The sequence below is a fragment of the Prionailurus bengalensis genome, chromosome B2, assembly GCF_016509475.1.
Source record: "Prionailurus bengalensis isolate Pbe53 chromosome B2, Fcat_Pben_1.1_paternal_pri, whole genome shotgun sequence".
NCBI lineage: Eukaryota > Metazoa > Chordata > Mammalia > Carnivora > Felidae > Prionailurus > Prionailurus bengalensis.
In genome coordinates, this window is record NC_057349.1 from 32,269,045 (window position 1) to 32,279,135 (window position 10,091).

Sequence of the window (10,091 nt, forward strand, 5' to 3'; positions counted from 1 at the left end):
AAAGCTAAACGTTCCTCGCGTTATAGTTTAGTTACAAACCACAGTGTTTAATTTCAGGTCGTTGTTTGTTCCTTCCATAAACCTGTTTTCCTTGTCCAATGGCTATGTTTTCCCGTCTGTGAGAAATTGGGTGTCTTGGTATGGGATGGAACGCGCTCTAATTTTTTTCATGAAAATTAATGAAAACATTTTTTCATTTTTATGGCTTTGCAGTCAGGGGCAGGGCTTTTAGAAATTAATTAAAGTCGCCGAGTGAGGGATGGGTGTATTCACCCTGGAGTTTTACCTCCTCCTTGCACCTCTGCTCCTGACAAAACAAACAAACAAACAAACAAACAAAATGAAACAAAAAACAACCCCACTTTCCCTGAGGAGGTCTCCTGGGAAGGCAGGGGCTATCTCCAGTGGGGTCCTCCAGGCGCCACATTTCCCCCTCACATCATGAGCTTGTCAGCCATACCCCCACCCCCACCCTCACCCCCCAGCCTCAAGGTTAGAGAGGTAAGTGCTGCCCAACAAGGTTCAGCCAAATCTAGCCTGCACTGGGCAGAGTGGGACGTTCTGGACAGTTCCATCCTTCAGGGGATCTCTAAGGCGGCACCAGACTCCGGTCTCCCTCCTCCAGAGACTGGACCCGCGGTCTCTCCCGTCTCTGAGGCACCAGGAACCAGGTTGTTCCCAGAATTCCCCCACCTCCCCTGTCTGGACCATTCGGAGCAGTCCTGCCACACCTCAGCACCCCACCTGAAGATTAGGGACCAAAGAGAGTCTGTCCCCAACACACCTGTGTTTAAAACGAGCCCCTAGCAGGTGCCAGGAATGGATGGGGGGAGCGCAGGCCAGGAGGTTGGGAGAGAATGTGAGGGTGCTGGCACTGTGAGGAGCCAGACGGGTAGCCAAAGTGGCTGTGGAAGTGAAGGAAGCCAGAAGGAAAGGGCAGGCCTGACAGGGGAGGGGCTGGGAGGGGTGAAGGGGACAGTGGAGGCGGGGGCAGGTGCGTTGAATATGAGACAAGGACCTGGTGGGGTGCAGATGGGATGTCTAAGCAAGCATGTCTGGTGGGAAGCTGGGTAGAGCCTGTAGCTTCCAGAGCCCAGAGGAAAGTCTGGGTGGAGACAGAGTGGGTGTGGGGGACGGAGCCAGCGGTGCGGGCTCACTGGAGAGACCAGGCCTATTCTAAATATTCTAATGTATTCCTCTCCTTAGCTTCTTCCTTTAGAGTTTAAATACATCTCCACCTCCAGAGTTCTTTCTATTTAAATCCAAATACCCATGGAGAGGTGACATCCTAAACCCTTGTATTCATCAAGTTTTAAGTCGTAGAAACCATATTCAAATTAACTTAAACAAAATAAAAATGGGGGGGGGGAGGATGGAATTATTTCCTCAAGTCGATGTGAAGTCTGGAGCTTCAGGTACAGCTGGATCCAGATGCTCAAGTAATGTCACCAGGATTGTCTTGACTCCTATGAGCTGGCCTCACTCACAGGCAGGCAGGGAAGACCCCTGAAGGCCCAGGGTTTCCCTCTTCTAGCAGTGAAACTCCCGCAGAAAGGGGACACCTCTTCAAAGCTCTGGTATTGACTGGGTTTGGTGAGGCTGGGGCCACCTGCCCACCTGAGCCGGGAGTGAGGTCAGCTCCACTCAATCCACACAGACTAAGAGGAGGGAGATCCCCAAGTAAAAACTGGGGATCTGTGACTGGAGTTGAGGCCTGAAGGCAAGGCCTTTACCCTAGCACACGAGTTCCCCGAGGACAGGAACTTTGTTTCCGCTGTGTCCTCATAGCCCAGAACGCATCTGTTGAATGAATGAATGAGTCGATTAATCAATCAAGTTCTATCAGACGCCGTCAGGAAACCCCGGGACACAGAGGGAAGCATTCCATACCGGAAACTTCCCTTGAGGCCGTCCTCTGTGGGGCACTCAGTGTGAGGAATAAAGAAGGCACAAATGTCAGGAATAAGCTGGTGGAGACAAAGTGCAGCTGAAGACAAGCTCAGCTCTGACATCAGCCAGGCCACGAGAGGAGGAGGGATACGGAGCCTCTGTGCGCAGGGTAGGAGAGGGGTGACTAGACCAGGACCTCCGGGTCCAGGTCCCACTGAGTCCTCTTTTTTCTCTGCAGTGACACGTGTATACCTTCTCTAACTCATCTACAGGCTCCTTAAGCTCCTTTGTACCCCCAGCACCTGGTCTGGTGCTGAGTACCTCTGGTATCTAGGAAATACCACTGAAAAGAAAGGCAGGTGGTGGTCCTGCCCTCACCAGAAGCTGCGCTCCTGGAGCTGAGCACAGCGTCTGGAGAACAGGGCTGTGGGGAAAGAGCCAGCAAAGCCTGGGAAGCTACACTCTGACTGGTTGGCTCCTAGGCCCAGCAGGCCTTAGTCCCTCCCCGCTTCACCCTGCCCCGGACCAGGGAATGCTATGGCAGGCAGACTAGCACCGTCTCCCTGTAGGGTTATGTCCACAGGGAATGGAGAGGCTGGAGAGGGACAAACTCCCAGCTCATGTCCTCCTGGGGACTCAGTCAGGAGCAGTGGAAAAGGGGGAACACATCGAATGCGGGAGCGGACCCCTGGGAAAAACTCTGCTACTACGGTATCTGTTTACCTCGCCTTCCAGTTGGCTGTCTGGAGCATAAAGACATTTTCCTTAGTCATTTGACTAAGTTCTGGCCAATGGGACATATATAGAAGCTTCCAGGAATTTTGCTCAAAGACAGTTGGCATACCCCCTTTGCCCCTTCTTATTCACCCCTTCTTCCTTTCTGCTGATGGAATGCAGATGAGATGGTTAGAGTGGCGGCAACCATTTTGGCCCATGAGGGGACCCTGGCATGGAGACCATAGACAATAAAGCCATAAGAAAAAAGGAGCTCAGGTCTCTGAGGACTCCAGAGCAGAACTGCCATGTCATCCCTGGACTGCGTGACCCTGGACTTTTAGATGGAACAGACATGCACTTTCATATTATTTAATTTATTGATATTTTGTCAATTATTCCCGGCTGGAGCTGCCCACTGTGGCCCCTCCCACACAGGAAGCTCCCCCTGCTCCAGACCCCACCCGTTTACAAAGCCCTCCTTGTTGCCCTGCCTCCAAGCCCAGTGACAGAGTCCTGGTAACCACAGGAGTGTGGGTGTGACAAGTGTACCTACACTATGCGACTGTCCGGAGGGTATAAGGTTGTGTCAACTATAGGGCCTACTCCCACTGTCCGCCTGTACCCCAAGAACAGAGTCTTTGGCCCACAAAGCACCCCACAGAGGCGTCTCTCATTGTCCTAATGTTACTATTTGGCAACTGGCTACTGGTCCGATTCCCGTTGGTCTGCAGTTTCCTCGAGGGCAATGACAAATGACTATCGTATCCCAGAGAGCACTGCGCCTGGCATACAGCAGGTGTTCAAGAAATGCTTATTGACTGAATGGGTGTGCTCTAAGACAGCACGGGAAGTGTCTGTGGGTCTGTGTACATCCCGGCGGGGGGGGCAGGGCGTGGGTGCATATGTGTGTGCCCGTGGGGGAGGAGCTGTGGGTGTGCAATGCCCAGCGTGGTCAGGCCTGCATCTCACCTCACTCACAGAATGTTCTGGCAGGGCCAGGAGGAGGGGCTGGTTTTCTTTCCCACTCCGTTTGTGTGACAGGTGTTGGCAGTTTATCTAACTGTGATAATAAAGAGGATGGGGGGGGGGGTGCTAATTCCTTCTCACTTTATTGAATCCACCAATCGTTCACAGCCTCAGGGCCCCGAGAGGGGGTGATTAAAAGACACTTCAACACGCTGGTTATTGCCAATTAACAGACTTCAATATAAACAATTAATAAAGCCACCGTGGGAGGCGAGAGGAAGGGATTCGACGTCCCAGCCTGGGCAAGCTTCACCTGCTCCTGAGCGCCCCGGGACCAGCCACACTCAGAGGGTCCTGCCCTGGGAGCAGGTGGCCAGGGGTAACAAACGCCCGGGAAGTGGTAGAAAGATGCCAGGGGGAGGGTGTTGGTAGGGTCTGCCCAGCCTCGGACCTGGAGGTGGGGGAGGCTACAGGTTTACTCCAGTGATACCGATAGACATGGTCCCAGGAAGGACAGGGGCTGGCCCAGATCCCCAGCGACCACCTGTACCGTGGTCTTTGAACCGCACCCTTCTTCCCCCACCTACCCCTTGGGCCAGGCAGCAACCCAGCCCCATGGGTCTCCTCTCCCACCCAAGGCCAAGGTGACTTCACAGTTACTGAACCTCAGAGGAGAAGCCCTTTGACGCTGCCTCCCCTGGTCAGGCTGGCCCCGCTGCGGTCCTGGCAGCTTGCTTTCTCCAGGATGAAACGTGCCACAGCTAGACCCTTAAGGGCAACTGTGAACTTCTGCTCTGCACCCGTTACTGCCAGATGCCGCCCAAAGCCATGTGAAATCCTCACAGTGACCTTAGCAGGGGGTGTGAATTACAGGTGGGAAAACACTCATGCCTTGAGGGGTAAAGGAGCGTGGTTCTGCGACCCAAGCACTTCCCAGACTCCACAGGCCACGGGGCTCTAGACGGGGGTCCACAGACTCAGGCCTGTAAAGGGCCAGATACAGTGATCTGAGGTTCGCAGGCCACAATGCAGCCTGTCGCCACCACCCAGCTCTGCAGACATGGTGTAAAAGCAGCCGTAAACAAGACATCAACGACGGAGCGTGGCTGCGGGCCAGCAAAACTTTATTTATGGACAGTGAAATTTTAATTTCGTATAATCTTTACACCACACAAAATATTATCCTTATTTTGATTCTCTTTCCCATAGTTAAAAGTGTAAAAAACCATTCTCAGCTCACAGACCATACAAAAACAGGTGGTGAGCCAGATTGGGCCCACCGGCCACAGTTTGCCAACCCCTGATCCGGGCTTTGGGAATCTCGCGGACTCCCTCAGCGCACCACAGGGCGCTTCCCTGGGATGTGACACCCCCGGCAGCAGGGAGTTTGACGTCCCACTACGCAGTCTTATTGGTGGTGAGCCGGAAGGGCAAAAAACTGTTTCACCAGAGAACCAAATGGCCACAAAGCGTGGCCGTGGTGAGGGACAGAGACAGGCTGAGGGGCGGGATGTGACTCCGCTGTTCCACCATCCAGCTGATTCCAGGGCAGGGCAGGGACAGTCCAAAATGGCGACCAAGCCTCAGCGCCGGGACCCGGGCTCACCCCCGGCTCTCACGTGGGATGGTGGGTACATCTGACGTTCCGGGACTTCACGGTACAGGAAAGAGAGCAGACCCCGAGAGGGCCGAGAGGTGGTCCCTCTCCTTACTACTCCCCCCATTCACTCAGTCAACATGCATGTTCTGAGCATCTACTGAGGATGGCTTGTTTTTCAGCTGGGGACAAAGTCTCCCAGCCCTGCAGCTGTCTTCGGAAATGACCCTGGAGGAGGGGGAGTGGTGTGTGCGGGCCGCCGCAGACGGGGATGTTCCTGAGCTGCCCAGGAAGTGAGAGTAAATAGAGGACATCCGTGTCAACACAGCAGATAAGTGATCTCTTGAGGAAATCCCTGGGCGTTGGCAAAGCAAGTAATTTAGCAAAGCTAATACTGTGTAGACGCAGCAGGAAGGTGTCCTCAAAGACCTTGGTAAAGGGCAGTACTGATGGATGGGACAGGGGGAGCAGTAGCTTGGAAACATGGAGAGGTGGGTTTGCAATCTGGCCCCTGTTGGGTGCTCCCCCCTTGTCCCTGCCTCCTGCCCCAGCTTCTGCAGGGCAACTTGAGGGGCTAGGGGCAGGTGGTGGGACCAGAGCACCGTCATGTCTTGTGCAGCAGGGCCAAGCGCCCAGAGCCTTTGCTCTCCCGCCAGCCCTCTGGGGGGGCCTGGGGGGGGGATCAGGGAATAGGGCATAGCGCCTCCCTTTTCTCCCCCTGACCTTCAACCCTCGGAACTCCTGCCGGCTCTGCCTGAAAAGTATGCCTCAAATCCACCCATTCCTCCCACCCCCACTGCTGCCACCCAGGATGGGAGCCTGGAGGAATGCAGCCATAGCGCCCCCGTGAGCACATGGGTCAGACCACCTGCCTCCATGGTCTCCCAGCCCTGCCATTCCTAGATGGAATCCACATTGTTAGCATGGCTCGAACTTCTGCAACCTCACAGCCCCCACTTTCTACCCACCTGGGCACCCCTGCCTCACTGGCCTCTTCCCTGCTGCCTCTGGTCACTCTTCCCCCAGGGGCCCCCAAGCTCCCTCCCTTACTTCCGCCCAGCCCCTTCACCCCCCTCCCTCCCTGACCTCCTCCTCATTGGTTCCCCCCCCCTCACTTTTCACCCCCTGGCTGGTATCTGTTTGTTTCCCTTTGTCTCTTGCTTCTAGAAAGGACCTGGGGTCTAGGGATTCCCAAGGATCCCTGGGAATTCAGCGGGTCAGTGAACGTGAATGGAAAAAAAAAAAATCACGTCTTTATTTTACTCATTTTTAGCTGAAATTTAGCACTTCCTTCCATTGTGCCTGTTTGGCAACAAACCATAGCGATTGTCACAGAACCCGGGGCTCTGTCACACACAGAAAGTGCAGATAATTTCCGATCATACTATAATCACAGCACAAGTCTTGAAATATCATTTATGCTCAACCCTACTTCAAAGTGATGGTAGTTTTATTAGACCCACTGCTCAATCTCATTATTTAATGCATTCATAAAGAAGCACACGTATTACCTCATCCCAGTTTCTTAATACTTTGATAACTGCATTATCCATAATGCATTCTACTGGGTGGATTTACGAATGTTATTCTGAGAAGGGGTCTGCGGGCTTCTTCAGATGCCAGAGTGTCCAGGGCATAGCAACAGGGAGGGGCCGCTGTAAACTCTGTGCCGAGAGGGCCCAACACAAGGCAAGAGCTGAGTAAATATGGATGCATGGAAGGAAGGTGGGGAGGAGGGAGGGAGGGAGGGAAGGAAGGAATACAGCACAGAAGTGAATATAGCTTAGGGGTGAGAGCGGGGCTGAGTCAGAGCTCCGTGGGTGAGCCGGGCTCTCTGACGTGCTCAATATGAAGGCTTGGGTTCATCATGTAACCTGCTGGAGCCTCGATTTCCTCATCTATAGGAAAGATGAGGGATGTGCTAGGGATAGAGACCGGCTACCTGCTTCGTACAGTTGTTGTGAAGATAAACTAGTATGCTTGGTACATGGTGAAAGCTCTGTAAATTATAACGTATTTTATGGGGCGCCTGCGTGGCTCGGTCGGTTGAGTATCCGACTTCGGCTCAGGTCATGATCTCATGGTTCGTGGGTTCGAGCCCCGCGTCGGGCTCTGTGCTGACAACTCAGTCTGGAGCCTGCTTCGGATTCTATGTCTCCCTCTCTCTCTGCCCCTTCCCTGCTCATACTCTGTCTTGTCTCTCTTTCTCCAAAATAAATAAACATTAAAAAAAAAAAAAAGAAATCGGAAGGCTCCTGGGTGGCTCTGTCGGTTAAGTGTCTGACTTTGGCTCAGGTCCTGATCTCGTGGTTTGTGGGTTTGAGCCCCGCGTGGGGCTCTATGCTGACAGCTCAGAGCCTGGAGCCTGCTTCAGATCCTATGTCCCCCCCCCCCTGCCCCTCCCTCACTCATGCTCTGTCTCTCTCTTGTCTCTCAAAAGTGAATAAAGGTTAAAAAAATTTTTTTTTTTAATTTATTACATATTTTAGTCAATGCTGTGACTTCCCTAGGTCTAGGCTTGGCTCAAGGATTGGGCTCCTCAGCCGGGAAGGTGAAGGCATTCCACAGAGTTCTCCCCCTGCAAGTGTCTGGGGCGTTCTACGGAGACTGGCCAGGGCTGGGCCACAGGCAGTGTCTGGAAACAGGGAGAACTGTCCAGGGAGGCTGAGCTGGGGGTTGTGCCTGCACGGGCATTCTTGTATGGGGGGGTGGTGTGGGATTGTAATCATACCCCTAGAAGGGAAAAGCCTCCAAGACCCTAACTTAAGAGTCTGGAGGCATTTATGGGGATGGCCAGGCCAGGAAGGCATCTGGGACAAACTGTTAGGAAAGGAGGTCCTGAGGAGGGGGGGGGAGGGGGGGACGGCGGCAAACTCCGCCCCCTGCTGCCCTGCCACTCCCCTGAGTTTCCCTGTTTACTGATACAACACATCCCGGGGGCTGGCACCCTTGCCCTTCCTGCTCAGGGAGGCCTGGGTTGGCCTCTCTCAGCTCCCTGGGCACCTCTTCCCAACCTCCCGGCTGTTACAACACACACAGAAAATGACAACCATTGCAGGGCACACTGGCGAACGGAAGTCAGGGAAGCCAGAGGCAACCAGCCTCCCTGTCCCTGAACAGGCTGGCGCCCTCCCGCCTCAGGGCCCTTGCCTGTGCCAGGCCCCCTGCTCGAATCCACGTATCTGCATGATTTGTCACCACCATTTCCTCTCAACCGGGCCCAGGTGCCAACTTTCCCCGCGGCCCTGCCGGGAGTCTGGGGTGGTGGGAAAACCCTGGCCTTGCAGTCTGTTTTCGTCTGTGATTAGGACAGTATCACCAGCTTCCTGGGGGTGGCCGTGAGGACAGAGATGGTGTCGGGGCACTCCTGAGTGGAGCAGGTACACGGCGACGGGGATGGGGCCCCGGGAGGACCGATGGCCTGCCCAGGCTCTGCCTGGGTGTCCTGGCTGCCGGGGAGAGAAACATCCATTGTTCTGGACTGGGATCTCCAGTGAGCGCCTGTCCCTCCAGGGCCCCAAGTGGCCCCCGCACACCTTCCCGTTCTGCCTTAGAGCTTCCCCAGCACGAGAGCACACTGTTGCTTAGCCGCTGCTTCCACTATCCTTCGAGGGAGGTGAGGTGGACACGGTAGTGCCATTTTACAGATGGGGGATTAGAGGTTCCGAGAGGTGAGGTGACATAGCATCCAGGGGGTCTCCCACACATGCGCCGGGCTCTACGCTTCCCGCTACGGTCCTTTGTGCTGGACCCTGATGGGCGTTGGTTCCGAGGTCATACTGGGACCCAGTCTCTAGGCCCACAGAGGAGGGCTGTGTGCATTCAGGGCTCTGCCGTGATGCCAGATAATCTGCATTTATTGAGCCCCGACCACGGAGCCAGCCAAGCGTTTGACTCTGGGACTTGTCAAGCCTCACACATCTAGGAACAGGCGCGGCTGCCCCGTGCAGAGATGCGGAAGTGAGCCAGCGCCAGGAGTGAAGCCTGGTCTTCGTGATGTGAAAGTCTGTGCTCCCTCCCGCAGGCGGCACTGCTGGGAGAGAAGGGGAGGCGGGGACAAAGAGGAGGGCGTGAAGAGGGAAGAGAAACTCGGAGTTTGGAGAGTCTGGGACGCTGGAGGGGAGGTGGACTCCGGGGAGCCGATTCAGGAGACAGACGGCTCTAGCCAGGAAGAGCAAGCTGGCAGCCGCTGGGACCGAGCCTGTAAGCCAAAGGGCTTGGCCAAGGAGGAAGGAAACTGCCAGCACGCGCACATCTGCACCCCAGGAGCCCAAGCTGCTCTCCGCGAAGCTCGGGTGAGGAGGGCGGTTGGTCTAGGGACACGGGGGAGATGCTAGGCCGTGAGCCCCGCCCCTCTCCAGGCCTTCTCTTCAGGCATCTCAGCCCCTCCTGACTCACACCGTCCCCCCCCCCCCCCCAGTCCACACGCGGATAATCAGAAGGTGTTGGTGGATGGTGGGTCTCAGCTTCTGAGGGCGGGTTCCCCCCCCCTCCCCCCGCCCCGGGGTTGCGTAGCCGGGCGGGCACGAGGCCCGAGGGCATCTTGTCACTCTTGGTGGCTTGGTGCGGGTGTGCATGCTCCTGCATGTGAGTGCCTGTGTGTGCCAAGTTTGCGGTGTCACGCAGGGGCCCCTTAGCGTGTTTGCCTGTACACGTGGTGTGTGCACGAGCACGTATTGACTGCGAACGATCGTGCATGTGTGCATGCCCACGTGGTGGCGTGGGTCGAGGGGGCCTGTGCTGTGCTCACACGCGTGTATGCATGTGTGTGTGCCTGTGCAGGAGAGCTGGGCAGACAGAACACTCCAGTGATGCTGGGGAGGATCCCTGCTTTCCCATGATCCCCCACTGAAGCTGGCCGAGGACGCTGTTGCAGGGAAGGGAGGCCTGGGAAGCCTTCTCCCAAAGGTGCTGCCAGCAG